The sequence below is a fragment of the Sinocyclocheilus anshuiensis genome, unplaced genomic scaffold (assembly GCF_001515605.1).
Source record: "Sinocyclocheilus anshuiensis isolate Anshui unplaced genomic scaffold, SAMN03320099.WGS_v1.1 scaffold281, whole genome shotgun sequence".
NCBI classification, from domain to species: domain Eukaryota; kingdom Metazoa; phylum Chordata; class Actinopteri; order Cypriniformes; family Cyprinidae; genus Sinocyclocheilus; species Sinocyclocheilus anshuiensis.
Genome location: NW_015540849.1, coordinates 525,717 through 552,068, shown reverse-complemented (window position 1 = coordinate 552,068; position 26,352 = coordinate 525,717). Strand labels below are relative to the sequence as shown.

At 39.0% G+C, this 26,352-nt stretch overlaps 1 long non-coding RNA gene across 1 annotated transcript in view; it reads right to left on the bottom strand.

The window, feature by feature from the left end:
• Window positions 1-26,352, bottom strand: part of LOC107687686 (uncharacterized) — a 61,791-nt gene that overhangs the window by 18,547 nt on the left and 16,892 nt on the right. The window lies entirely within an intron of this gene.

The following is a 26,352-nucleotide window of genomic DNA, read 5'->3' as shown; positions in this document are numbered from 1 at the left end:
GTGTGTGTGTGTGTGTGTGTTCAGAGTGACAACCGAACCGTGGAGACGACCTCTGAATGACCCTTCTATCATGCCTACTCGATCATACCTGTCTCCTCACACACCTCCAACACTGCTTGGTAATGCAACAGGATCACACACACACACACACACACACACACACACTGGAAAAGCATGAGAGGGGCCAATCATACTAAGGGAGAAAGTGAACCCCCTCCCACTGAGAAGTTCACACACACTCAAAGCGCTCTCAGAGGGTTGTGTGTCTGACCCGGCCTGTCAGTTGTTATTCATTATTCATCAGGCAGATCAAAGGACGCCCAGCAGGAACTCTGAGGACCCTGACAAGAGGCAGTCTGTCCTCACTATTGACAGGTCATCTCTCATTCCTTACTGACAAGGAATAGGAGTCACAGGAGCAAAGACACACACGCACTCACACACACACATACACACACACACACACTTTCAAACTGCCAAACCCAAAGTGTGTGCTGATTCAAAGTATACAGAGTTTAGCTAGCATACTGCATATGGGTGTGTATCCTGGACTAGTATCTGTATTAGTTTAGTATGTATGAGAATCTGTGTGTATGTATTTTCATACGGCTGACTGCGTGTTTTGCCTGTCTAAACAGTGACCCTTTCAGTGTGTGTCTGAGCGGCCCCCCTGCTGCATAGGAGGCATCAATTACAGCCAGCCGTCCCACTGTCACAGCCTTTAATTAATGAGCCCACAGCACACTCCACCGCGGGGCTGGCCTCACAGTGAACTCTGCAGGAATTCAGGAACACACACAGGCCCAAATACACACACAGATGCAGATGCACACACAGCCACAGACTCTCCTGAGCTCAGAGAGAGAGAGAGAAAGAGAGAAAGCCTCCCTCCCCTGCTGACAAGTGCTCCATTCGTCCGTCAGACTGATACACAGAAGCTTGTGGTCTGTGAGGGTCACCGGGTCATGGGACAGTTGTGGCTGAAATACAACTTCTGCTTCCCTTAGATCTCCCCATGCACTCCTCCGCCTCTTCTTTCTTCTTCCTCCTCCCTGTCGGTCTTCTGCTCTCGTGATGATCTCATCCCAGCCTTAAACTTTTAGTGTTGCTGCGTGTTCTGACTTCTGTGCTCATCTCGGACAAATTCTGCTGTGGCAAGGTCTGCGACCGTATTTTAACAACCCCTGCCTTTGACCCTCCTCTCCCTCGCTTTTCTTCTGTCTTCTTCTGTTACCCCAAAGGTTGGCACTGAGCATGACCCCTCTTTTATTATTCTAGTAGGACAGGAACTCTTGGGAGAACAAGGACTGTGTCTGCTCGCTGGCAAGCATTAAAGATAAACCAGGAGGTAAAGAGAACCTAAATCAAGTGAGTTGAAGGGATAGTTTACAAAATTGTTTAAATATCTCTCAAAAACAGAAAAAAGAAAAAAAAATACAAAATGTAAAAAATTACCCAAAAATAAAAATAATTACTCTTAAGAATAAATGTTTCAAACACAAATTTCTTTCTTCTATGAAACAAGATATTTTGGGGGGTGAAAAAATTATATATATAGTTTTAAAATTTAATTTTAGATTAAGTTTCAATTATTTTGTTATGTGCTTTTGTAATTTTTCCCATTTTTATTATTATTTTTTTTTATTTCAGTCTTAGTCATTTTGGTATTTCAACTTATGTTATTTCATTTTTGCTAAAACAAAATGTTTAAGTTTTTTTTAATTTAAATTTTTCTAACCGTTTTAGTTAAAAATAACAACACCATTACATACCATGAAAGTCAATGGAGTCCAATGTTGCTTTTTCAAAAATGGCTGAGACATTCTGTGAAATATCTTCTGTTGTGTTCCACAGAAGAAAGATGGTCATACAGGTTTGAAAAGTCATGACAGTGAGTAAACGATGACAGCATTTTCGGTTTTGGGTGATCTATCCCTTTAAGAGAGCATTGTCAAGAGAAATGACACCTTAAGCCATAAAGCACCTTGACAACTAAAACTTCCAAATTACTTTAGGTGACATTTGGACAACCTTATATGTGCAAACACTGAGAAAAAAAGTCTTGAAACCAGGTAGAAAACCCTAGCAAATAAAAAGGACTGCTGTTAAGTTATGGTCAGAGAGAGAGTGTTGTTAGAGGTGACATTTCGACCATTATACTCAGTCTGCAAAATATTATCTTTATTAATGTGAGCAGGAATCAAGCTCTCCACAGCACTCTGGAGTATTTGAACAAATAGCTGTGTGAGAGCTCCAGGCAGTGAAATAAATAAAACAGTAACACGCTGCCTCCATATTTCATTTTACAGTCACCTCAGAGAGCTGAGGGGAGGCAGAGCTAAACGGCCAAGCCAAACACTTGGAAGTTTGCACACTCATAAATTAACAGCTTGACAGTTGAAAGCGCACTAACTAATTCATCACAAAAATCAATCCCTCTGCCACATGCAAACTTTTTTCCCCTCCTTTCATCGTTTACATTTATTACAGAAGGTTGTCTTTCTTCTTCCAGGAGGGATTCGGAGACGAGGCGGTCATTTTTTTTCCAAGCGAAGGGGGATGTTCTTGAAGATTTATCACGGTTTGGTCTATACGGTGGGGATTTTTCATATGCAGCGCCATAATTTACCATAAGTGACTTAGAAGAGACGGGAGGGATAGAGCTATAGATTAACCTCCAATGAGGATTTAAAGTCAAGACCGATTGCTGTAGGAGAAAAATATTCCGTCCATTAACCCAATGAGTTATATTTGCTGTGTAAATCAAAATGTACAGAAACAGTGGAGCTGATCCCTGCTGTGCTTGGGAGAATATGTTAGAATCAAAGCTTAACAATACGAGAGCATGCCGGCGACTTGTGTGGCAGAGCGCCTTCACAAACCCCTTCACCCCAACCCCCCACGGCCTATCTCTTGTGGTGGTTTGGCATGGTCACGGCACGTTAACGTCCTATTCCTTCTGACAGCAGGGTGAAGGTAGGTTCGGAGAATGCGGAGGTGTCTCGGGAGTGATTCCTTACGTCACTACAATGCTTGGGAGACGGTTAGAGCGCTTGGCGGAGAGGTCCGGGGTGAAACAGAGAAGGGTACTGTTCTCCCACGTTGCGCGAAACAAACTGCTGTTGACATCCCTGTCACCAGCTCTCATTTCAACAGCGCTGTAAAACTGAAGGAAGCCTATTAAAAGGAGAAAGAGAGTCAGAAGTGAAAGATGCATTTATTCCAAGCCTGCCGCGTATTAGCACATCAGCCTGATCAAAGATGTTACCAGGGACGATCTGTGGTAAGTTTCGATGAATAAGTCATTCAAAGGGCGAAACGCTCGAGATCAAAACACGCTCCGGTGAGGTACTCTCACTTTTGCTTTGAACGGCACAAACACACCAACACACGCATCCTTCCCTTCACGTAAAGAGGAGTTTTAAAGTGCATAAGAGTCGACAGACAGCATATTTTCATAACTCTTCCTTGTTGGCTTGTAGTTCACCGGTAGAAGGCCTGTCAGCAAACTGTCTCTTTAGTTTAACAGTCAAGCAAGGGGTGGATGTGTTTGCAGCAAGCTTCTGGAAATGAGAACGAGTAGAAAAAGAGAGAGAGTGAAAGTGAGAGGGAGAGATGAAGTGCAACTAAGATATTATTATCGATGCCAAACAGCAAGTATGAGGCCTTTCTTCTCTATTACTGGAACTGTAACTTAAGCCAAGGTGCTTAGAGCTACACGCGTCACTAAGAGTTTGAGTAAGTGACTTTGACGAGGTGGCCTGCAGCCAAGGCGGTAAGCCCACACACACGTACGCCATGAACAGTATGCTTCACTTCACCTTTAGTTTGCTGCTATATGAAACCTTCCTGTCCCCAGAACACACCTCTATTGTTCTTCAAAAGATCTCAGACATTCAAGTACAACTCAACCTCAGGTTAACACACAAAGTCATTGTTCGACTTTATGAATAAAACATGTAGTAGGCCGTGACACACAAAGCCATAATGTCATGTATGACATGTTGTGTTGTTCATAAACACGTGGACACACTGAGCACGACAAAGAAAAATGAATGGCATTCGAAGAGCTCTCTGCACTTCATGATGGCTAAAGGAGGAACTGCCCGTTCCATTCAGTTCTCATCGTTCCCTGAGCTGGAGGCTAACAGGGGCAAGGGCAACCACCTTATGTCTAAGCATGCTACCAGCAGGCTGATATTAACAGGTTCTAATGTGTATTTTCCTTCAATACTTTCCATTATTTCAGAATGGACCCATCAGAAGCTGTTAATGTGCCTGTGTCTTTCTTAGTCTTTCACACTGCACTTAACCTAAGGTTAAAGCTACTTTTAAACCTGGGTAAAGAAATGTTTTTATGTTTGTAATTTTTATAAAGCAGTTAATCTAGGGTTATTCTAGGGTTATGTAAACCTGCTCCGGAGAATGACTGTGCCAAAAAAAGCACTACCGTTCAAAAGTTAGGGGTTAGAAAGATTTGAAAGAAATTAACATTTTTATTCAGCAAGGACAGATTTAATTACGGTAATCAAATGTGACAGTAAAGACATTTATGCTGAAAATTCAGTTTTGCCATCACAGGAATCAATTACATATTAAAATATAATAAAACAGAAAACTGTCATCTTAAATTATAATAATATTTCACAACATTACTGTATTTCACATTAAAGGGGTCATATGATGCTATTTTAAAGATCATTACCCTGACATGGCTGCATCAACACGACTGCTGTTCCTGAAACCATGCCTTCTTTCTTTGCGTGCACATTTGGGCGGCATTATGCTAATATTTCCACATAGTGAAGTAGACATGTGGTGGGGGCGTGTTAGAACGAGCCGTTTTAGGTAGGTGTGGTTGACTCTTAATTTTTATAAAGAATATCTCTTTGGATTTGAGACTTTAGTCTTTGCAACTTTGCAGATCTTCTTTATGCACCAAGAGCTTGTAACACTCCAAAGAGAAAGGAAAACCTGAAATCGCATCATATGACCCCTTTAAAAATCATGCTGACCCCAAACTTTTGAACAGTAGTGTATACAGTAGTCTGAAATGTCAAGGCAAGCTGTTTACCTACAGAAAGCCAATCAGAAAGATTTCCTCATCAAAGATTCATGTGCTTAATACAGTCATGAAAGTGTTCAGATGCTATGGCAACATTTCCACAGATAGACAAACAATCAATGTTATTATTAACCTCATAAATATGCAAATAACAATAAACCAGGGTTTTCAAAAGTACAGTGTGAAATGAAGAAATCAGTTTACCCAGGGTAAAGTATGAGTAGTGTGAATGACAAATTAGGACAAATTGCTTCTGATGCTCCTCATTTGTAAGTTGCTTTGGATGAAGGCGCCTTCTCATAAATGTAAATGTAATATAAATGTGATACACGGCACAAAATATTCCAGTATTGCATTAAGCATCATTAGGAATGATACTGGGTTAGCAGTTTCATGTGGGAAAAGCCCATTACTGTCCTGAATAACGCGCTATTCACACATTCAACAATTGTATTGGTTAAGGTTGCCAAATCGCTACTTTGTTGTTCACAGAGGGAGTTTCTTCTTTTAATTGCCCTATAGTGTTATTTGTAGGGGCAACTGGCCATAGCTGTTAAAGGTCACATATTTTACACCTTTCTGGAGTTTTATTTTAAGTCTTGATGTCCTTAAGAATATATATTTGCGGTATAAGTACCAATACCTAGTACCAATAAGTTAAATAGCCCCTAGACCTCAGTTATCGTGAAAAAAGCCAGGAAATTTCAGTTTTGACAATATGGGACCTTTAAAATATGATCACAAAAAAATAACAATAAAACTCAGATGCAATTCCTCTAAAAATGTATATTCTTTTACAGAAATTGTTCCAGTGCATAATGCATCATGAACAAGATGAATTATGAATGGACAATCAGACTCATTTGTAATGCTGACAATTTCAGATATGGTTTTCCACACATACTTTCACACAAACCAGAACCAAGAAATAGCTCACAGTAACACCAACTTATCCATTTTGCAGATGCTAAACCTCAGTACTGAGTATTATTCCAGTAGTCTGTCTCACAGGCATAAAGTTAAACTTTCCTCAGCTTTGTGACACTGCCACATCGCATCACCTCAAATGCTCTCTGAAAATGTCTGACTTTTCATCGCTTCGCTGCTACAGATTGCTGTCAGTGTGAACGCCCCTTAAGAATTCACAACATTTCTTCAGTCACAACGCCACAATTTCAGCCTATCACTCACCTCTGCCACAACAAACATCTGATCCAGAAATTGTGTGAGCATGTGTTTAACAGGGTTGGATGTGAAAAGAGAAAATGATGGATAGCATTCATTTTCTTTTATTAGGGACTTTGGGTTTGTGAGCTTTGGCTGTTCAGTGAGAGGGAGAGAGAGAAGCAGGTCATGCTAGCGGAGCATTTAACATGTTATTGGGTAAGAAATGGGGGAGGAGAACTGAGCAAAGCTAGACCGCTGGCAAATGCAGCCCATCTCCATAGCTGTTGACACATTTTAAAACAGTGCTGAAGAATAACTGTAATTTCTGGAGACTAAAGGATTTGCTCTGTTTGGCAGAATAATACCTTCCTTTTGGGCTGTAAAACACACTCCCAGTTCAAAGGCTGCCATGCAAACATTACTCACGTCTCTCTTCTTAAAACCAATGCTATCACTGTTCATTCAGCATATGACTCAAAAGCACACACAAAAAAAATTTGGTATGAGAAGAGAGGATAACCATTGCTGAACAGTCCCGATGAGAAATTAACTTGGCTACATTTTTTGAGATACATTGCAATAGCTCAGTTTTTATAAACATACTACTTGAATTTCAAGTATATTTTTAATACATTTAATACTACGTCTTTTTCACCTGGGAAAACAGTGTTTCATTAACAAGCAACAGAAAAAGCAGCGGTGTAGTTTGGCTGTGTGAGAAGAGGCACAATCAGTGTACATGCAACTTGGCATAACACTGTGGTTTAATATGTAAATATAGGGAAGCATCAATATTAACATTTTGGCCAATGGTTACTACATTATTAGGAAAGGCGATTTGCAAAGATTCATTAAAAAACCTTATACTCACTTCTCCTGTAGGTGAAGCTGGATCACGAATGATTCGTGCGAGCATAGATGCATTTAGGTAGATCGGGGGCGCATTCCCTTCAAGAAACAAACGTAATCCACTGCGTCTTCAGCGGCTCAGATGTCGGGAGTAAATGACGACTGCTATGTTCATTATTACATCCAACAACAGAACACCTCAATCGCTTAGGAGTCATTCTTGTCTACATCTGCTCCGGCGGTGAAACAATGGCGGACTGATGACAGCTCACTCAGGGCGGGTCTAAGGTAAGACACCACTCTAGTCTGTGCTGAAACGCTATTGTCAATCAAACTATTGTGGGAGGGGCCTGTTTTTGTGACGTCACACAGACAGGCATCTGAGATCGGCTCGATTTGAGAAAGGTGTAAAGATTTTAGCAGATAAAAAAAAAAAACACTGTGTGGATTTTTATCATTATAGGATGGTTGCGTACACACACTGCCAACACACATTTCAGTTCAAACAACTTGTAAAAGTGCATGTAGCATCCTATGACCCCTTTAAGTTATGGCCAATAACTGGTAAATGGCTATATTAATATTCTATTTTGACAATGATACAAAACATAAAAAATAATAATTTTAAAGTCAGCAAATTAATTTAGGCACCACGTCGTTCTGACGTATATGAAAAATGGATTTTGAGTGTTAAATTGTCCGTTTTTAAAAAAGTTAACATTTAATCAGTGTTAGATGACTGGAAAGTTAATGTTAATCATTCAGTACCATGTTAATATCAAAGTACCATTGTATTACCATCTAATCTGTTTCATAACATGGCCACAGTACTTTTCTTTCTTTCTCTCCCTTTCTTACTGTCAGCTCGTTTCAAAATGCAGTCCCGTCCTGCCAAATATAATAACCCCTCTTTATTTACCCTGCCCCACTTTATACTTTTGATATTTTTCAATGTCAGCTGTAGACTTTTGAAGAATTTTTATTGGATGTCCTGCTGGACTTAACAGCAAGAGCCATTTTTCCTGTCTTGCTCCCTCCACCCTCCACCCTCTCTCTCTCTCTCTCTCTCTCTTTCTTTCCATTTCTCTCCATTTGACTTTTTCACAGGTGTGACAGCCATAGTTCATTGCCTTGTATTGCCTTCTATTTTTTTCCGTTTTGCCCTTCGTTTTTTGACAACTCCCCATCCTTGCTAATGCAGGGCAAGCCAGGAAATCTGAAATAATCTTAAGCCACAAACCAATCCATTTTAACTTCGAAAGATTCATAATACACCTTAGAGAGTCATCAACTCTCTCATCCTCTCTGGGCCTTTCCACATGTGTTAGTGATCAAGCATGTTTTGATTCAACATTAGCGTCATCCGCAGGCATCCTAAAGCATGAAACATCCAAACGTAAACTCTAGTGGCTAAAAAGCCCTCTTACCTCTTTCTTGTGGTAATATGTTTGGCATTGCCAGTCCAGACTTTCCCTCAGAGAGCTGTGAGTGTAGGCAGCGAGTGCCATACGGCCGTAATCACATTATGGATGCCATATTGTGTGTCGAGCTGTCAGAGTTCATTTGAACCTCTCCCTCATGGGGTTCAGGTATTTCTTTTATTTATGTTTCTGTTTTGATGTAGGGCAGATAACAGCAGTAAAGCACATGTGTGACATTAATTATGGCAGAGGACTGTAAGTTTGTGATTAGCGTTGGTGGTTAGGGGCCAGTTTGTGTAACCTCTCTCTGCTCGAGGGCATGTCTGAAGTCATTGCGCTTTCCAGGCTGAAACTCTGTCAGGAGGTTGAACCCTGTCGATCTGTCAAACTGCATCCACCTCGTTCACTTCAGTGGGAGAGGATTGAGGAGAGCAGAAAAAATTACATAGACAAAGACTAGGAGAGAGCAGACTAACTGTATTCTTTTCAAACTAGAGCTTGCAAATCTATTTGACGTACCTGCCTTTTCCTGTTGTACCTATTCTGATGATCAGAAATTTATGGGAATAAAGTTGAAACACTGAGTATGTTCTGAATTATCAAACAGCAGAGGTGAGATAGGAGCCCATTTTCAGGAAAAAAGTTCTAAGATCACATTAGCGGAAGATTTTAGAATTTAAATTTAAAACAGAAACTTTATGATGGAAAATCAAGAAGAAACATAAGATTCTGCGCTACTTCTAGGTCTTTACTCAAATAAGAAATTTGTGACATTGATCATGTAAAATTGGTACACCGATAAAAATGATTCTGTGGTGAAGTAAATAAATACTAATGTAATGAAAAACAAATGTAATTTCTACATGAAAAAGTTAGTTCAGGCAATAATTTTAAAAAAAGCTGAAAATTCTGTATTGGTACTCATTTCAAGCTTGTAGAAGTTAAAGTATAAATATAAACGTTATAACATTAAGTAAAACCTACTCAGCTTTTCTAATACTGGTGTTCCCATCATGCACTGGGGCATGAATAAATAACAATGTAGATTTTATTCCTGTTTTCCAGCCGTACACTGTTTTATAAGTAAGCAACTTGCGATTTTGTTATATCTGGAGTTCATTTTCTACTCAAAATGACACATTTATACCGTCATTGTGTATTGCGTACCAAGTATTTAAGTCTCTGTTTTCGGATGAGTGCCGCATTACTAATTATGTAGATATGGTGTCTACATGATATCTATTGTATTATTTACTTAGACGTTTCTAAGTAACATACACTTTAAAAGCATTGTTTAATTAAGTACTATATTAAGTTAAATCAAAGTATTGCCAAGTAAGCTTTGACTAAGTAAAAATTACTCAAACTTAGGTAAGTACATTTTACTTAATTCTATATGCGAAATTATATATAATTATGTAATATGTACTTCTTTATGAATGTTATTTAATTGAATGTTAATTAGATTTTACAGAGCAGTAGCAGTAAAATTTACTTAAAGTTTTTTTTTAAAGATTTTTTGAAGTAAATCCTACGAGTTCTTTTTTTCACTGTACAGACGGTCAGATATTTTTTCACTGAAGCACAAGATGTGCCTTGGATCATTCTCAAATAATCATCAGGTTTTAACAGGGTAGCACCATATTTAATTTTTGACAGAAATTAAAACAAAGCTGTGAGGAACAGAAGCACAGTGTGTTCAGTGTACACAACATACCAATTGTCCGATTGACAAAACATCTTTCCTAAAAAAAAAACTTTCAGTAGAAAAAACTCCATAGAACAGTTTCGAAATTTGACAATTGAGTTGTGAAAAATACATGATCTAGGATCTTCACAAGGTGTGTGCCATTGTTAAGACTGGAAGTTATTAAGACTTCGGAATTAAACTTTTCGCTCAAAAGTTATGCTGGCGACATAATTCACAATGAAAATTGTAATAAATGAGAAAATGCAAAATAGAAGCAATATCATTTGTGGTCTCAGACTTAAAATTCCACTAAGACCTCATTTATGCACATAACTGAGATGATCTGATAATTAATACAGTGATCAGTGAGGTTAATTAATAAGTAGGAGATGGCAAGGATAAATTAGTCCAGGTTTTTTACCTTTAATTAATTGAGCTGTTTGATATAACTGAAGCCTCTGTATAGACATTGCATCTGAATATGTCTGAACAGATTGTAGGCTACAGAAATATATAAATATATATTAATCATAAGTGAGGTAAAAAAAAAATAAAAAATACCACAACAATTTTACAACAGGTAGAAAAAAAATGTTTGCTCAAAGCTTTATGAAGCAACTCAGCAGTTCTGGGCATGAGAGGAGATTAAATTTTTCACATGCCACTTGAATTTATGGAGGCTTATAAATATGCGCACATGTGCAATGTGTAGTGACTTACTGGCATTGGCAGGTCACATTAATATGTCACTTTAAAGCAGCAAGGCTGTTGACAGGTGCTGTTTGACCTCCATCAGAGTCGACACACACACACACAAACCTCAGCTTGACTCTTTTTCCATTTCCTCTACTCTCCCTTGCACTCCGAACCACATTCTCACAAGTATACATTTCTGACACCCAAGCTCTAACATAAACATACACCTACATTTTAGATACAAACACAAATTGTTTAAACCATCCGTGAAAAGATTAAAACCACAGGAGTTCACCAAAAAGGAAAAGGGCATTAAAAAAGGCCAAACTCATAAGCAATTCAGCCTGAATTAACACAACAGAGAGGCAGGTCACACTTCAGCAGATACTTGTCAATACAGAAGTACACTCAAGTGGAACATTGGCCACTTGAATGCTCTTGTGTTAAGCCAGAGGGGGTTAAAGAAAAAGAAAGAATGAGAGACACAGAGAGAGGGGGAAAAAAGAAAGGAGAGAGACATCAAAGGCCATGTTCCAGTCAGAGACCCCACGCAGACAGAGGCAGGTCCTCATCAGACAGGCCCCCTCATGAGTTCCCCCACCAGCAGCGAGCCGCTCTGCTTATCAAAGTGCCACAGAGCTATAGAAGAGCACTGAAGCAACGCTCAGCACACACACACGCCTCAAATCCTTAAATAAGGCTGATTATCTCGGACCTCACCCATCAGCGGTTTCTCTGTACCATCCTTCACCCCCAGATCCCAGAGACGCACCCACACAAATGTCTCTCTCTCTCTGTTGGAGCTTTCACTTCTCCCTTTTTAATTGTAGTTTTGGTCTTTCGCCACTTATATTGACAGGGATGTTCAAGAAATTACAAGAAATGTTGTTGAAGAGCACCTCAAATGATTTTTAGGATCCAAATATCTTTCCATTCATGACTTGGAATTTGAATAGAATTGGCCACATACCACAGGAAGTCAAATTGGAATGTGAATGGCAAGGACAGAAAGTGGAATTGACTGAATTGCAATTCAAAACAATTCAACAGGTAATAGCATCCTGGGAAATAGGAACTGTTCTTCCATACTAATCCACTGTGATCCTGTTGTTCCTTCAAATCTTATGTTTCTGGTCACATACATATCCAAACCTTCCATAAGTTTGAGGCCAGAAAGACTTTAATAATATTTTTGAAAGAAGTCTTTTATGCATAACAAGGCTGCATTTATTTGAACATAAATACTGTAGAAACGGGTAAAATTGTGAAATATTATTACAAGTTAAAATAACTATTTTCTATTTTAATATATTTTAAAATGCAATTTTTCCTGTATTACTCTAGCCTTCAGTGTCACGTGATCCTTCAGAAATCATTGTAATATGCTGATTTGTTGAAACATTTCCGTCACACGCTTGAGGTATTCGGCCAATCACAACGCACTGGATAGCTGGCCAATCACAGCACATCTCACTTTTAAAGGCGGGGCATAGAGGAGAAACAATAATGTACAGTATGTGGAAAATAATGTGTTTTTTGAACCTTAAACCGCATAAACACATTTCATTACACCAAATACACAAAATAATGTTCTTTTTAGCGGCATCATATGACCCCTTTAATTGAAATAGAAATCTTTTGTAACATTACAAATGCCTTTCCTGACGCTTTTGATCAATTTAAAGCGTCCTTGCTTCTTTCAAAAAAGAAAAAAATAATTGTACTGATGTCAAACTTTTGAATGGTAGTGTAAACAGATTAAATCTCTGGTCTAGTTCCTGTACACAACTTTTATGAGCTCATCTACAATAAAGTGCCAGTACAAAGAGTATCAGAAACCCAAACAAGAGATCCTCCTGTCACTGACCCTCCCAGCATCTATTTTGCAGAGTCATTAGCACTAGTGTTGTTTCCCCTCCTGTAATTGCAGGTCTAGTTATTTTCCTGCAGTCTCTCAGCCATCTGAAGAGTGCCGTTTTACAAGCTCTCCCCCCTTCTCTCTGTCCTCTAGTGATCAAAGCCTCCCTTTCACAGATACATTTCCCCATCAGACAATACCTTCTCACAAGCTGCTGTCAGCTCATCTTCTTTTCTTTAATTTCATCTTTTAAAGTTTTTTTTATCTCTTTCTTTTTAATCCTCATTCCCCTGCCTCTCTCTCTCTTCTCCTCCTTTGTGTGTGCTGTCAAGCATGACAGGTTGTAGCTGGGAGGGACGAGTGCGTAGAGAAAGGTAGAAGCAAATTTACAACAGGACGCCACCTGGCCTTGCCTCAGTAGGACTGTCAATCACAAACAACGCACGCATATAGTTTCGCACCCATATGCTAAGAAAATCTGGTGTACTGCTACAGCGGCTTTGGTGATTAACAAATAGACCTAAGCTGCGTATCTGATCTCTCTTTGCCGTTGCATAACGTGTATTGTGTTTTTCAGGATCACCATGGTGATAGTCAAAGGCGAAACCTGAGTGTCAGTGTTTGTGCTGTGAGCGGCGACAGTAAGCACGGTAACTCAAAGTGACGAATGGCTGCCACGGCACATTGATGGGCTCGGGATGATAGACAGTCACTGACACAAGCGCTCAGGACATGGCTGCTGACATCATGCTGTCGCCCGAGGGGGACCGGCGGGCCCCCGTGAAACTTGAGGACCTCTGTCGACCGCAACGGCAAAGACACATGCACATGAGACTCAATCCGCCAGCTCAAACAGAAGAATTTTAGACTGGGGAGAAATGAGGGGAAAGAAAAAGGAGAGCGTATCATTTCAGTCCGTGGAGAAGAGGGAATGATAAATAAAAGACTGAGAGAATAGAGGAGACTTGTGCCCTAAGGGTAAGGATTGGACACGGGGAACGTTAACTTTCTTTACTTCATCCTCCATGTCTTTTGTTCTCTCCTTCTCACATCTGAAGGCTGACACCTTGGAAAGAAAAAGAGAACGAGAGAAAAAGAGAGCGAGAGAGAATTTAATCTCTTTGCTCATATGTAGCATGTTAAGTGGGACAAATGTGATATTTATTCTTTCACTCTTGTAGCATCATGTTACCCTGTAAGGCAAAGTAAACAATGATTTACCAACAAAACTATAGTTTTCAGACATCAACAACAAGTCTAGCCTAGTGGTTAGCACGTGGTGCTCATTTGAGATATGCAGGTTTGATTCCATTATGCCATCTTCCATTTTCCATTCCACTAATTTTCAGCACCCTTTTATGGAAGCTCGTTTCCGCCACTGAATAAAAAAATAAAGAAAGGTAATTGGGACTTTTTTTCTCGCAATTGTGAATTTACATGTCAGATTTGCGTCATATAAACTCGCAATTCGGACTTTTTTTCACAACTTCACAATTGTGAGTTATAAAGTCAGAATTGCGAGATATAAAGTCAGAATTTCCAGATATAAAGTCAAAATTGCGAGATATAAAGTCAGAATTGCAGGATATAAATTCACAATTGCGAGAAATAAATTCAGAATTGCGAGATATAAACTCGCAAATCTGTCTTTTTTCTTGCAATTGTGAGTTTGTATCTCGCAATTCTGACTTTTTTTCTCAGAACTACGAGTTATAAAGTCCAGTTCTGAGGAGAAAAAAAAGACTGATATGTTCTCAGAATTGCGAGTTTATATCTCACAATTCTGACTTAACTCGTAATTGCAAGTTTATATCACACAATTCTGAGAAAAAAAGTCAGAATTTACCGTTTATATCTCGCAATTCTGACTTAATTTCTCACAATTCTGAGAATAAAAGTCAGAATTGTGAGATATAAACTCACAATTGTGAGAAAATTGTGATTGTCAATTGTCAGAATTGTGAGATAAAAAGTCGCAATTACCTTTTTTTACCTTTTTTTTATTCAGTGGTGGAAACAGGCTTCCATACCCTTCAGTCTGTAAAACCCTAAAATAAAAATTAAACAGTATATGTTTTTTTAGAACTTTGTAAACTACACTGGCTTATTATCTTAGTACACTACAAAAAAACAGCCTTTTCTGCCTATTTCCAGTCAAATAAATATATCTAAACATTCTTAAGATAAATTTACATGAGAAGCAAAACAGCTTGTTTACAGAGAATATAACTATTCTTGTTATTCAGTCAATTTGTTTATTCTTATAAATTGTTGTATGAATAAAAGAAGAATAAACAACCTGAAACATATTCTCTGAAAACATGTCATATCTTTCACAATTAACAAAAAACTTAAAGTAGCTCAAATGAACAAGCTCTTGTCAAAAAAAGTGCATAATTAATTACCTAACTGTAATAATGAACAACTTCAAAAACACAACAGAGGTCAGGAAGAGACACTGAGAGTTTATATTAGTCATATTTTAAACAAGTCAGGTCTACAATTCATTTATTTATTTATTTATTTTTTAGGTTTTAAGTTGTGGAAGTTGTGAATGTTTATGCAAAAAAACATTTAAAAAATAATCAAATCTAATTTCATTTTAAATATTTTACTCATTAAAAAAGAAAATCAAGTATCTTGTTTTAACAATGTTTAAATTTTTTAAGACAAAAATACTGATTAATAAAACATTTGGTACAGTGCTGCTAATTATGGGAGAAGCTGTGCTGTCACTCAAAAGTGAAGCCCAAGGTGAACCACAGTTCCTGCAACATTCAGTGCCTGCATGAGTTTCCCTTTTTCCAGATAATATCGATCGTCTGGAGTCCAGATGAGCTGAAGTACGGTCATTTTTGGAGGTTGTGATTTATTTTCAAAGCCCTTTGACACATATATTCCATTTTGTACCTCTCACTCTCCTGACCCCATTCGCATAGACTGGAGAAAAACTCACACTGACTCATGCCATAGCCCTCTGCCCCCTGAGTTCACACATTAGTCTAACGCATCAACGTCAGCTCTCCGTCACACGCACACACACGTGCGCACGGCGGACACGTGACCCCATGAACAGCACATACCTCACCTCCCTGCAGTGCCAGCTCCTGCTCTTTAGAGAAACAGCTGTCCGCTATAAACCCACACCTTCTCTTCAAAGGTCTCGAGTGCTGGGATTCACAGCTTTATAAATGTGTGTGCTGACTTTGATGAGCAAAGGCGTCCCATTTAGCAGCTCCCTTTAAAACTCCCATAGACGGCCGCCCACTGTGTCAGGATGAGGATATTAGCCTGTCAATGAGGTGTAAACTTTGTCACAATGCTACAGTTGGCTTCAAGAGAACATTAAAGGGGAGAATGGTGTTACTCAAGGTTGCTTCACACATAACATCCCACCTCTGTGAGGAAATGGATATGAAGCTGTTATGGCTCTGTAAAATTCTATACCACCTAGTAAGCTGTGGTCATCGTATTTGGCTTTGAGTCAGCGCTTACGAGAAGGTTTCTTTTATTGCACGAATACGGAGTGTCATTCATCTCCTGTTTTTTTTGTAAAACCCTCTATGCCGTCAAAATATCATGAGCCTCATATGAATGGCATATTTCCAGTGAACGCATATAATCCGATCCACATTATGGAGAGCGTAGAGGTTCCAAGTTGCACCGCTTGGACAAGAAACACACGGTGAGGTTTTATTCACTGGAAAAGTTTCCACTGGCAGTATCTGACATTATCTTGTCTTCCACAGACTCCTCCTATCATCCATTCTGATCTAAAGCATTCACTCAAAGACCGAGAGAACTTCTCCAGACAGACGTAACTTAAATCTCACTAAATCCACACATGCAGCAAATTACCCTTCCTGACAGCCGCAGTCAATCCAGGATATTTACTTTCTTACTTCTAAGCACAGAGTACACAATGACAAAGTGTCTGAGAGGATAAAAAAAAGAAAACTCCAAAAAAATGCTCCTTCCATCAACCCTCCACCTCACCCCAATCCCTCTCTTCTCTCTGTCACTCTTTTTTCTGTCAAATCAATGCCACCAAATCTGTTTTGCTGGCACATCACAGAGCGCACAGTATATAATCCCTGGCAGTTTAATGGCAAACCCCTTTTTTCATTTAGTCTTCCCACATGCGAGCCGTGTTTGTAGATAGAATCTGCCTGCAGACTGAGATCAACACATATCAGAATGTTGCCACACGCAAACACACATACACACTCATCACAGAGACGAGAGATGTCAAAATAATGCCCCCATATAGGCCCTGTCAGCGAAGTGAGATCATTTTTAACATGCCACCCAAAAATTCTCATCATATTTTATATATAAAAACAAAACATCCTACCACAGAGGGTGAGCAATGTGTAGGGGGGAAAAAAACATGTTTTGTATTCAAGTAAGATATTTGCTTTTTAGATAGCAGCCATATATCTAAGATGGATCAGAAAAGATTTATGATGGCGTTACACCTAGATGGGACATCAACTGATCATAGTGACACAATGCTAAAAGATCTAACAGACAGCAGCATTCCTGTTGTAGCTCATACAACAGAATTCAATTAAAGGGATAGTTCACACAGAAATAAAAATCATCATCATTTACTCATCCTCATGTCATTCCAAACCAGTTGCTGCTTGCTTTCTTCTGTTAAACACAAAAGAAGATAGTTTTAAGATGTCTCTCCTTCTCTCTGTTTGTTTGTTGTTGTTTTTACACATAAAAAAAGACAATGGTGTCCAATGTTGTTTTGGACCCAACTGATTTTCACTGTATGAATAATTCTGTTGTTATTGTTTACTAAAACTGAAACTTTTGAACGGAACTGAAATTGACATTTTTTGTTAATTGAAAAAAGCAGAAATAACAACTATTATGCAAAATTATACTTACAAAAAAATAAATATTGCCTTGACAAGTTAACAGAAAAAGTTTTAAGTACTAAAACAAACTAAAATTAAAACAAAAACTTAAAATATAAAATGCAATTAAAAATAGTAATAAAGATTATAATGATATGTAAATAATACTACAAATTCACTGTGACAAACAAATTCTTAAAAATATCTTTTGTGCTCAGCAGAAGAAATCGAGTTTACAGACTTGGGTGTCAGTACACGACAGAATTTTCATTTTTGTGTGAACTATCCCTTTAAGCTTTCCTGTTTCCACCAAGTGAGCCCTAGCCTACAAAAAAAACAAAACATGTATGATAGTGAAATCAATCATATTCCTTCGTGATTTAAATCAGGTTAAAATATTTTTCCCTTGAATTGAAGAAGAATGGGGGTGTAGGTGTAGGTGAAAATATGGATAGAGACTTCCAAAAAAGAACGAAAAAAGCTAAAGTTAACAAAGAGAAAAGGATTAAGTGCATCCTCTGTGGAGAAAAGAAAAGAGGGAATTGGTGGAGGAGTGGAACAGAGGAAAGAAGGGGCGATAAGCAGGAGGATAGGCCGTCTTCGCTCTACCCTGTGGGAAGAGATTTGGGTGGAGAACCTCCCTCGCATCCACACACGGGGAAGGCGAATGTGCGTTTTTCCCCCGCCGCATGTGTGCAAGAGCATGTGTGCGTTTTATATCTACAGAGAAATGTGATTTATATTTTGGAACTTTGATCTCCTAAAAGGCTTTGAGATTTACACAACAATAATTCTTCTTGGCCAGCGCTGAGATAAATGATGTGCCTATGGCAGAAGTCCAGAGCAGATTTTAATAGACTGAAGGGAGAGGGGCTGGAAACAGAAGACATTCACCCCGCATGTATCTGACAGGCTCGCACAGACTACGGCGCACACTGGAAAGAGTCAGAGGTTGAAACAGTGTATAAATATCATAGGTAATAAAAAGCAAGGGCAGGGAGACTGCTGAATAACATTACAGGCATCCTGTCTTTCTCATCACTGCTTTAATACGAGCCAGTTAAGACCCTCATGTTTAACGAATGTTAATGGACACAAATGATAGCTTTAGCTCTATTTGTGGAAGGAAGAGGGGTCATATATTGTAAACCTCAAGTTTTTTAAGCATACGAAGGTCAAATGCCTTTTACAAGTTCTAAAATAAAGACAGGAAGGGAAGCTATTGAGGTGAACGGAACAAAATGGCTACCAGCATCTGCAACTGGCATTCCTGACGGTAGAGTACAGCGCTAGCAACACCAAGATCATGGGTTTGATTCCTAGGGAATGCATACATTTGATCAAATGCATATCTGAAACACAATGCAAGTAGTAGGGTGGGGTATCGTTTGACTTTAAAATTCCGATTCCAATTCTGATTCTGCTTATCGATTCCCAGTTTCGATTCCAATGTGGTTAAAAAAAATGAAGTCAAACATTTAGATATCAAACATGTTTATTCTGTGTTTTTGCAAAACATTTCATTGCTGCTGAATACCATGAACAAAAATCAGCCGGCTACATAAAAACTGAACTCGATTAAGAGCTGTTTGTTTGCAAAATAGAGCTGCACGATTCTGGATAAATTTAGACTTTTTTTTTTTTAAATGGATGTTGTGGTTCTCTCACAATTCTGAAGAAAAAACATTAGACAACTAAACAAATGAATGATTCAATGACTCACTCAAGATTTACTTGTTTCATTACTAGATGAATCAGAGTTTTTCAGTGTATTCCAGCATCGGATACAACAAGTATCCGATGCTGGAATTGGAATTGATTTTCGATTCCTAACCCTAAATGCAAGTCACTTTGGTAAAAGTGTCTGCCAAATGCAGATATCTGTCTGAATTTCTACACGTTTAAGAGCATGTATTGAATTTTGAAATTAATTTTTGGCATGTGCTTTGACCTATGATATAACAACAAAAGTTACAAAAACAGTTTATTTACACTTGAAAAGACCCACCCGTTTCATAGTTCTCCAACATTTTTTTCATGACCTCCTGTTGCCCTTGTGAGAAGCGTTACTGGTTGCACACTTTATTCTTGCTATAAATAAATAAAAATCTGTAATAAAAAAGTTCCAAAAAGAACCATAATTTGCTCACTTTCATGCCATTTAAACATGTATGACTTTTCTTCTTTGGAACACAAAACAATACTGCATATCAGTGATATCAACAAAAACGACAAAATCTAGAAAGTCATACAGGTTTGGAATGACATGAGGGTGAGTAAATGATACCAGAATATCCATTTTTGAGTGAACTATCCCTTTAAGGCCCTAAAAATGAGCACAAAGGCATGTAGGGTAAAGTCACAACCATTTAATTTAGACACATACTAGTCTTCAAGTCTTCAGACAGGCGAGTGTGAAGACAGACAGAAAAAGAGAGAGAAAAGGCGGGGGGAGACATAAACGAAGACAGAGAGAGCATGAGCGCCAGTCTTTTGTCGTTTCATGTGTAATTTGTGCTCTCTTTCACCTTTCGCTGAGGGACTGTTTCTGTCAGGAGAGGAATGCTCTCCAGCAGCTCCGAGAATGGATGACTGACAGGCAGCTCTGGGTTTGGTTTCAATAACACCGAGCACAAACACTGTAAATTTACAGCTACGGATGACTCTCTGAAAAGATCACCCAAATCTCAGCAGTCATAACTCATTCTCTCTCTCTTTCCCCACCTCTCGCTCTCTCGGTGTAGCAGCTGGTTGTACTCAGTATTGGGCCTGACATGGCACTTTGAAATAGCAATCAATGCCTTTATACTGCAGGGAGGACTCGTAAAAGTGTCACGGCCGGAATATACGGCACCGTATTTCATGGCTTTTCTCTATTTTTAAACGCTGAGTTATGGTGGTGGAAATGTGTACCTATTAAAGGTGATATGATGTATTCTCTGCCTTGTTCTGAGGCTCATTCATCAAGTGGGGACCGAAAAGAAAACTGCACCCACTTCTTCACCCTCTTCCTCTCCTCCAGCTCCCCGGTTCTAGCGGCCTGTCGAGGGTAATTTATAGCACGCAGGCAGTGTAGCCTTCTGGCAGGCTTTGTGGAAGAAGCTTGTGCGCTCTCTCTCTTGGCAACTAATAACCTTTTATAAGGCTCAAACTTGGCCAGGTCATTGGGCACGGGAGACAAATCCAGACAGGACCAGAAAAGTAAAATGCGAATGAACCTGAGTTTGCTCTCTACAGAAAAACAAAATCAAATGAATCATGGAAAACCAGGGGAATCGTGTCTAAACGAAACGGCAAAAGACTTCAGTGAGGACGCCAGTGACAATTTTAGCACATCATCATTTGATGCTGGTTTGGCTCTTTACTGTGTGTGATTTAGCGTCGCACAAAAAGACAGTGAAAAGGGAAGGGGAAAGAGTTTTTGCGATACTGCAAGAGCTTACGCTTAACATAGCATCTGAAATGAATATGCACAAATGACTTTATCATGATCTTGTACAGTGAGGCAGTTCACTTCTTCCTCTGCTATATTTCCCATTATTTATTAGAGTATTTTATTTCGGAACCGGATAGAAAATGCCATTTTTAATTGCTTTTCATTTAATAATTAATTATCTTTTATTTTTTAAATTAAAAACCATTATACAGTTACAATGTTAAAACTATAATATATAATTATGACTACAGCCTAGAGGACATAATAAAAAAATCATAATATCCTGTTTCTCGAGTGAGCTCGCATTTAAGTTAGACCAAATGTTTTGAGATCCGTTTCCTTATCCAGTTTGTCTTATGCGTTCCTCGGTTGTGACCTCGTCTTGACAGGTGAACAGTGCGAGATTAATGAGGTGGGCGGAGCAGTATAATAAACATTTGTTTGAAGTGACAAGGCTGATAGGTGTTGATTTACTTACACGCTGATAGGCTTTTAATTGAGCGCCTCCATCTCTCATCACATAAAAGTCTCTGTGACCGACAGGGCGCTCCTCCATACCGCGGGCCGTGATGACTGACAGCTGACACTCTGCCACATGCCTTTAAATCTCACTCCATAAATTCATTCTAATCCTGTATTATTAAATATAATACAGCAATCCAAACAAGAATCCAGATTATGCTACGACGGGTCTAAAAAACAGAAACAGTGTTCTATCTGGTTTCAAATAATAGAATATATATTTTTAAAAAACTATTTAAATAATATTAGCATTTATAATGCTTTCAAAATTGTTACAAAACGCAAAAGAAATTACAAAAAAATCATATATTAATATCTTTTAAAGGGGTGGTTCACTGTTTTTTTTCTAGGCTTGATTGTGTTTATGGGGTGCAGTCTAACATGTGTTAATGCTCTTACTTTTAGATATGCTGTTATTTGTAAATGCTACTGCTTATGTTAGCTTTTAATATACTGTTTTGTCCTGATTAAAGCTTTAATACAGTACGGCAACTGCATGCTCTGTAACTGTAACCTGCATGTATAACGAGAGAGTGAGAGAGAGAGAGAGAGAGAGAGAGATGCAGAGCATGTGCCGAGCAGCCGACATGAGGAACAGTATTAAGAATCGCTGCTTTAGAACATTGATTTTGAAACTTGTGAATCCATTAGAATCGTTAGAAGACAGAATCGCGATTCATATATGAATAGATTTTTACGTGCACCCCTAGTTTTCTCTTCCTCTTCTCTAAAGCAGCGCAGCATAGCCTCGCCCCCTTTGCTGCCTTTTCCCGAGGGCGGGGTTTATCTGGGTTTGTGATGCCACGACCCCGGGAAGTAACTCATTGTAGTCCCTACCAGCCGTTTTTGTAAGCATTAAACTGCCAGAATTTTAAAAGACGATATCTCCGTTTATATTGAACTTTCAGCTTCGTAACTTTGCAGATATTATTTATGCTCAAACAGCAACATTACACACTAAATAACGTTTAAAAAGTGAAATCGCAATCAACCACCCTTTTAATTGAATATAGCGATAAAAAAATTTGTTATTGAATGGTGTATACTCCTGTATTTTATTCTAATTGCTATTAGTAAATGGTGGAAAAAAGAATGCCTTATGAAGAAAATGTGCCATCATGTACTTGTCAGTATATGAATATATGATGTAATCTTATTTTCAGAATTGATGGAGGACTCCAGGGAGGTGATGAAGGAAAACATCTGTGTTTTTACTGCAGTTTTTACAAGCCGCCAAGAACTGGGCTGTTGAGTTGTTATTGTTCAGGCAGCAAGTTTACATCTTTTTATTATGTGCGACAAAATGACACAACCTGCTTAGAGATCAACTGGCAAGCGTTTGAGCCTTGTCAGTCAACTGTGAGCTGATTGACAAGATCAATACAGGCTAGGTCAGTATCATCTTTTACTTTGACGTCTGTTTTGTGTTACAAAGTTAATTATTTCGGTGCGCGCCAGTGAGTGTGACTCAGAAATGAAATGTGGGAATGAGCGTGGAACTTGTGAACTCTAAAAAGTGAATCAGACTTGCCTGAGGAATAGAGAGATTTCATTTGCCCCATACATTACTAAAATGGAACGTGTCATGAGCCTCATGATGAATGGTGTAACTGTTGCTCCACGCTAGCGTTTTCTGGGCCAGCAACAGATAAAAAACACCTTTTGATGCCTGCTTAGATTTCACACAACAATATAGAGCAATCTGATTTGTGGCTCTGCTGTGTGTAGCCGGGTAGTTCTCCCACCCTTCCTGGTAACTTCACCATGTGGAGGACAATGGGACCTTTTGTTTGAGCGTGAAGGGTGCATTTAAGTTCATTGTGTGTGTGTGTGCTTGTGTGTTTTGGTGCACATGACATGTTTGAAAGCTAAATAAAGATCTGCCATTAACTGTAGGGCATGTACATAATCACTCAGAGATAATCAGTGAGACAGGAAGATGAGTAGATCTGCCAGGCCCTTGATCACAGAGGCGACAAGAGAGATGAGCCATTAAGCCTGTGAGAGCACTCAACGTCACCGATATCATGAAAAAATGGAAATAAGCTTTTACTGGGTATATAACTATTACTCAAGTCTAGTTCATCCATCTCATTGTACAATATTCCATTCTGTCACATGTGCATGTGGTTTCACACAAATATTTATCCTGTCATCACACAATCACTCACGTCTTTGGATCAGAGAGACTCAAGATGTTCAAGTCTGATTATACCAAAACACAGAGATGAGTCATTAAATCAACCTGAGAAGCTCCCATTCTCTGAGGATTCTGGGAAGAGCCTTTTGTGCCATTTGTTCCCCCTGCGTGTGTTTTGTTGTGTGCGCTATTCACGCCGAACTAAATAAATCTTCATTCTGGGCTCTTTTTTTTGGCTCCGTTTCGTGATATGTTCCTCGTTTGATAAGCTCTCTCTATCATCTCTTCCACACGCACAAACATTACTCTTAGAAATACTCCACCAAGTTTCACAGTGGAACAATGCACTTTTAAATATCTGATCCTAAAAATCTCACAATCACTCCGAAGGATTGTGAGGTTTGTGAAAGCAAAGAGAGAAAGAGAGTGCTACGTTTTACAGTTCTCCAGGGTTGGTCTCCCATGTCAGCTACACTCCATAAAGCTGTCCTGTCCCTCTTTTTTCACAGGATTATTATTTCTGGAAAACAGACCAGGCATGAGCAGCAGACTCCCTGCCTCTGGGCTCCCTTTTCATACCACTCACCTCATAAATCAGTCACAGGTAATTAAATGCAAGTGATTTGCATCCTTTTTGTTTGTTTGGTTTTGCCGTCTCTCAGTCTGTACCAAAGAGTGACAAACTGTTCTGTGCCAGTCAAGTATAAAAATATAACTTGAGAAATGCAAACACCAGTTTTGTTTTAGCAGACAAAACAAGGTATTTTAATATTAATTAAATTATTATTTTTATTTTTGTACTTTAATCTTTTCTTTTTCCCATGTTCATCTCCTTTGCTGTTTCGCATTAACATGAATGATGGCCTGCTATAAAATTCCGGTAGGTTTTCAGTAATCTGTTCTGAGTGACCTCTCATAAGAAACAGTGAGGGATGTGAGTGGGCTACAGTCAAGCAGGATGTCTAGCCTCTGCTTTTAGCCCTTTGTTTAGTCAAAGTTATGGTAAAGCCCTGTGCTTTGATACAGTCATGCATAGGCGAACGCCTTCGGGCTTAACAGGGATTGGTCAGACAGGCCTCTTAAAGGGGAGGCCTGCCCCTTAAAATCCACAACAGGAAATGACCATCCGTTGTTTGGTTTTGCCGTCTCTCAGTCTGTACCAAAGAGTGACAAACTGTTCTGTGCCAGTCAAGTATAAAAATATAACTTGAGAAATGCAAACACCAGTTTTGTTTTAGCAGACAAAACAAGGTATTTTAATATTAATTAAATTATTATTTTTATTTTTGTACTTTAATCTTTTCTTTTTCCCATGTTCATCTCCTTTGCTGTTTCGCATTAACATGAATGATGGCCTGCTATAAAATTCCGGTAGGTTTTCAGTAATCTGTTCTGAGTGACCTCTCATAAGAAACAGTGAGGGATGTGAGTGGGCTACAGTCAAGCAGGATGTCTAGCCTCTGCTTTTAGCCCTTTGTTTAGTCAAAGTTATGGTAAAGCCCTGTGCTTTGATACAGTCATGCATAGGCGAACGCCTTCGGGCTTAACAGGGATTGGTCAGACAGGCCTCTTAAAGGGGAGGCCTGCCCCTTAAAATCCACAACAGGAAATGACCATCCGTCATTTATACGTCAAAACAGCTGTTAGCAGCCCACTTCAAGGCCAGACTTGAAAGGAGCGGTTCCCCGTTGTTCCAGCCCGCCCTCAGTTCTTTCTCTCACTCTCTTTCTCTTTTTTTATTTTACCTTCCTCCTCCTCTAGGGTGCCTTTAAACTCCCTCCATTCCACCCACACCTTTGCCCCCTGCCAAACTCACTTATCCTGAAAATGTATTTGTAAGGCAATCCATCTTAATTCTAAACCATTGGAATTCTAAGATTTGAGGTTTTAGTTTTTTCTTCGCATTTTCAAGAAGGCAGCGATCCTTCATTTTCTTTGCAGTCCTAAGAATACAACAATGGTTACACCCTGTGATTCTGGGTTTCTGACTAGTAACATCATTTCTAGACAAACGGAAACATTCCAGACATCTCGACCAAACTTTACAGAGTGGCAACAGGGATGGATCGACAGTAAAAGTAGGGGGAAAAAAACGTCTACCCACATTAATATGCTCGTTGACAGGTTAGACCACACCTGTCATAACCTGAAGTATCTGTTTGTGTGGGGCAAAGGCAACTGATCTGTTCAAAGGAAGCGATCGCATCATATCGCTTAACCCTGAGCGCATCTGAATTTGAATGTTCCTGTAGTTTTTCAGATTTGCACAGGCATTACAGACTCCTGTATAGGTGGCAAGTGATGGATGACACTAATAATGACAAAGCAAACAGCAGGGCTGTTGACAGAAGGAGAGGTGACTTCATCCATTGCTGCTATCTCTCAATACACATGTGCACACACACACGTGCAGAACGTTAAATGGCTTTAGATGCCACGGGTAAAGAGATCCTTGTTTAACAACGGCAGATGCGCCTTTACGTTGACTCGACAATGTGTAGTTCCTGAATAAATAAGACAACGTGGGTTTAAAACCTAACAAACACTATATTTTGAGATGGATCTTTGTGTTGTGAGACAGAGTGACAGTTTAATTAACTTAACAGCGTAGATTAGCAAGACAGAAATAACTGTTAT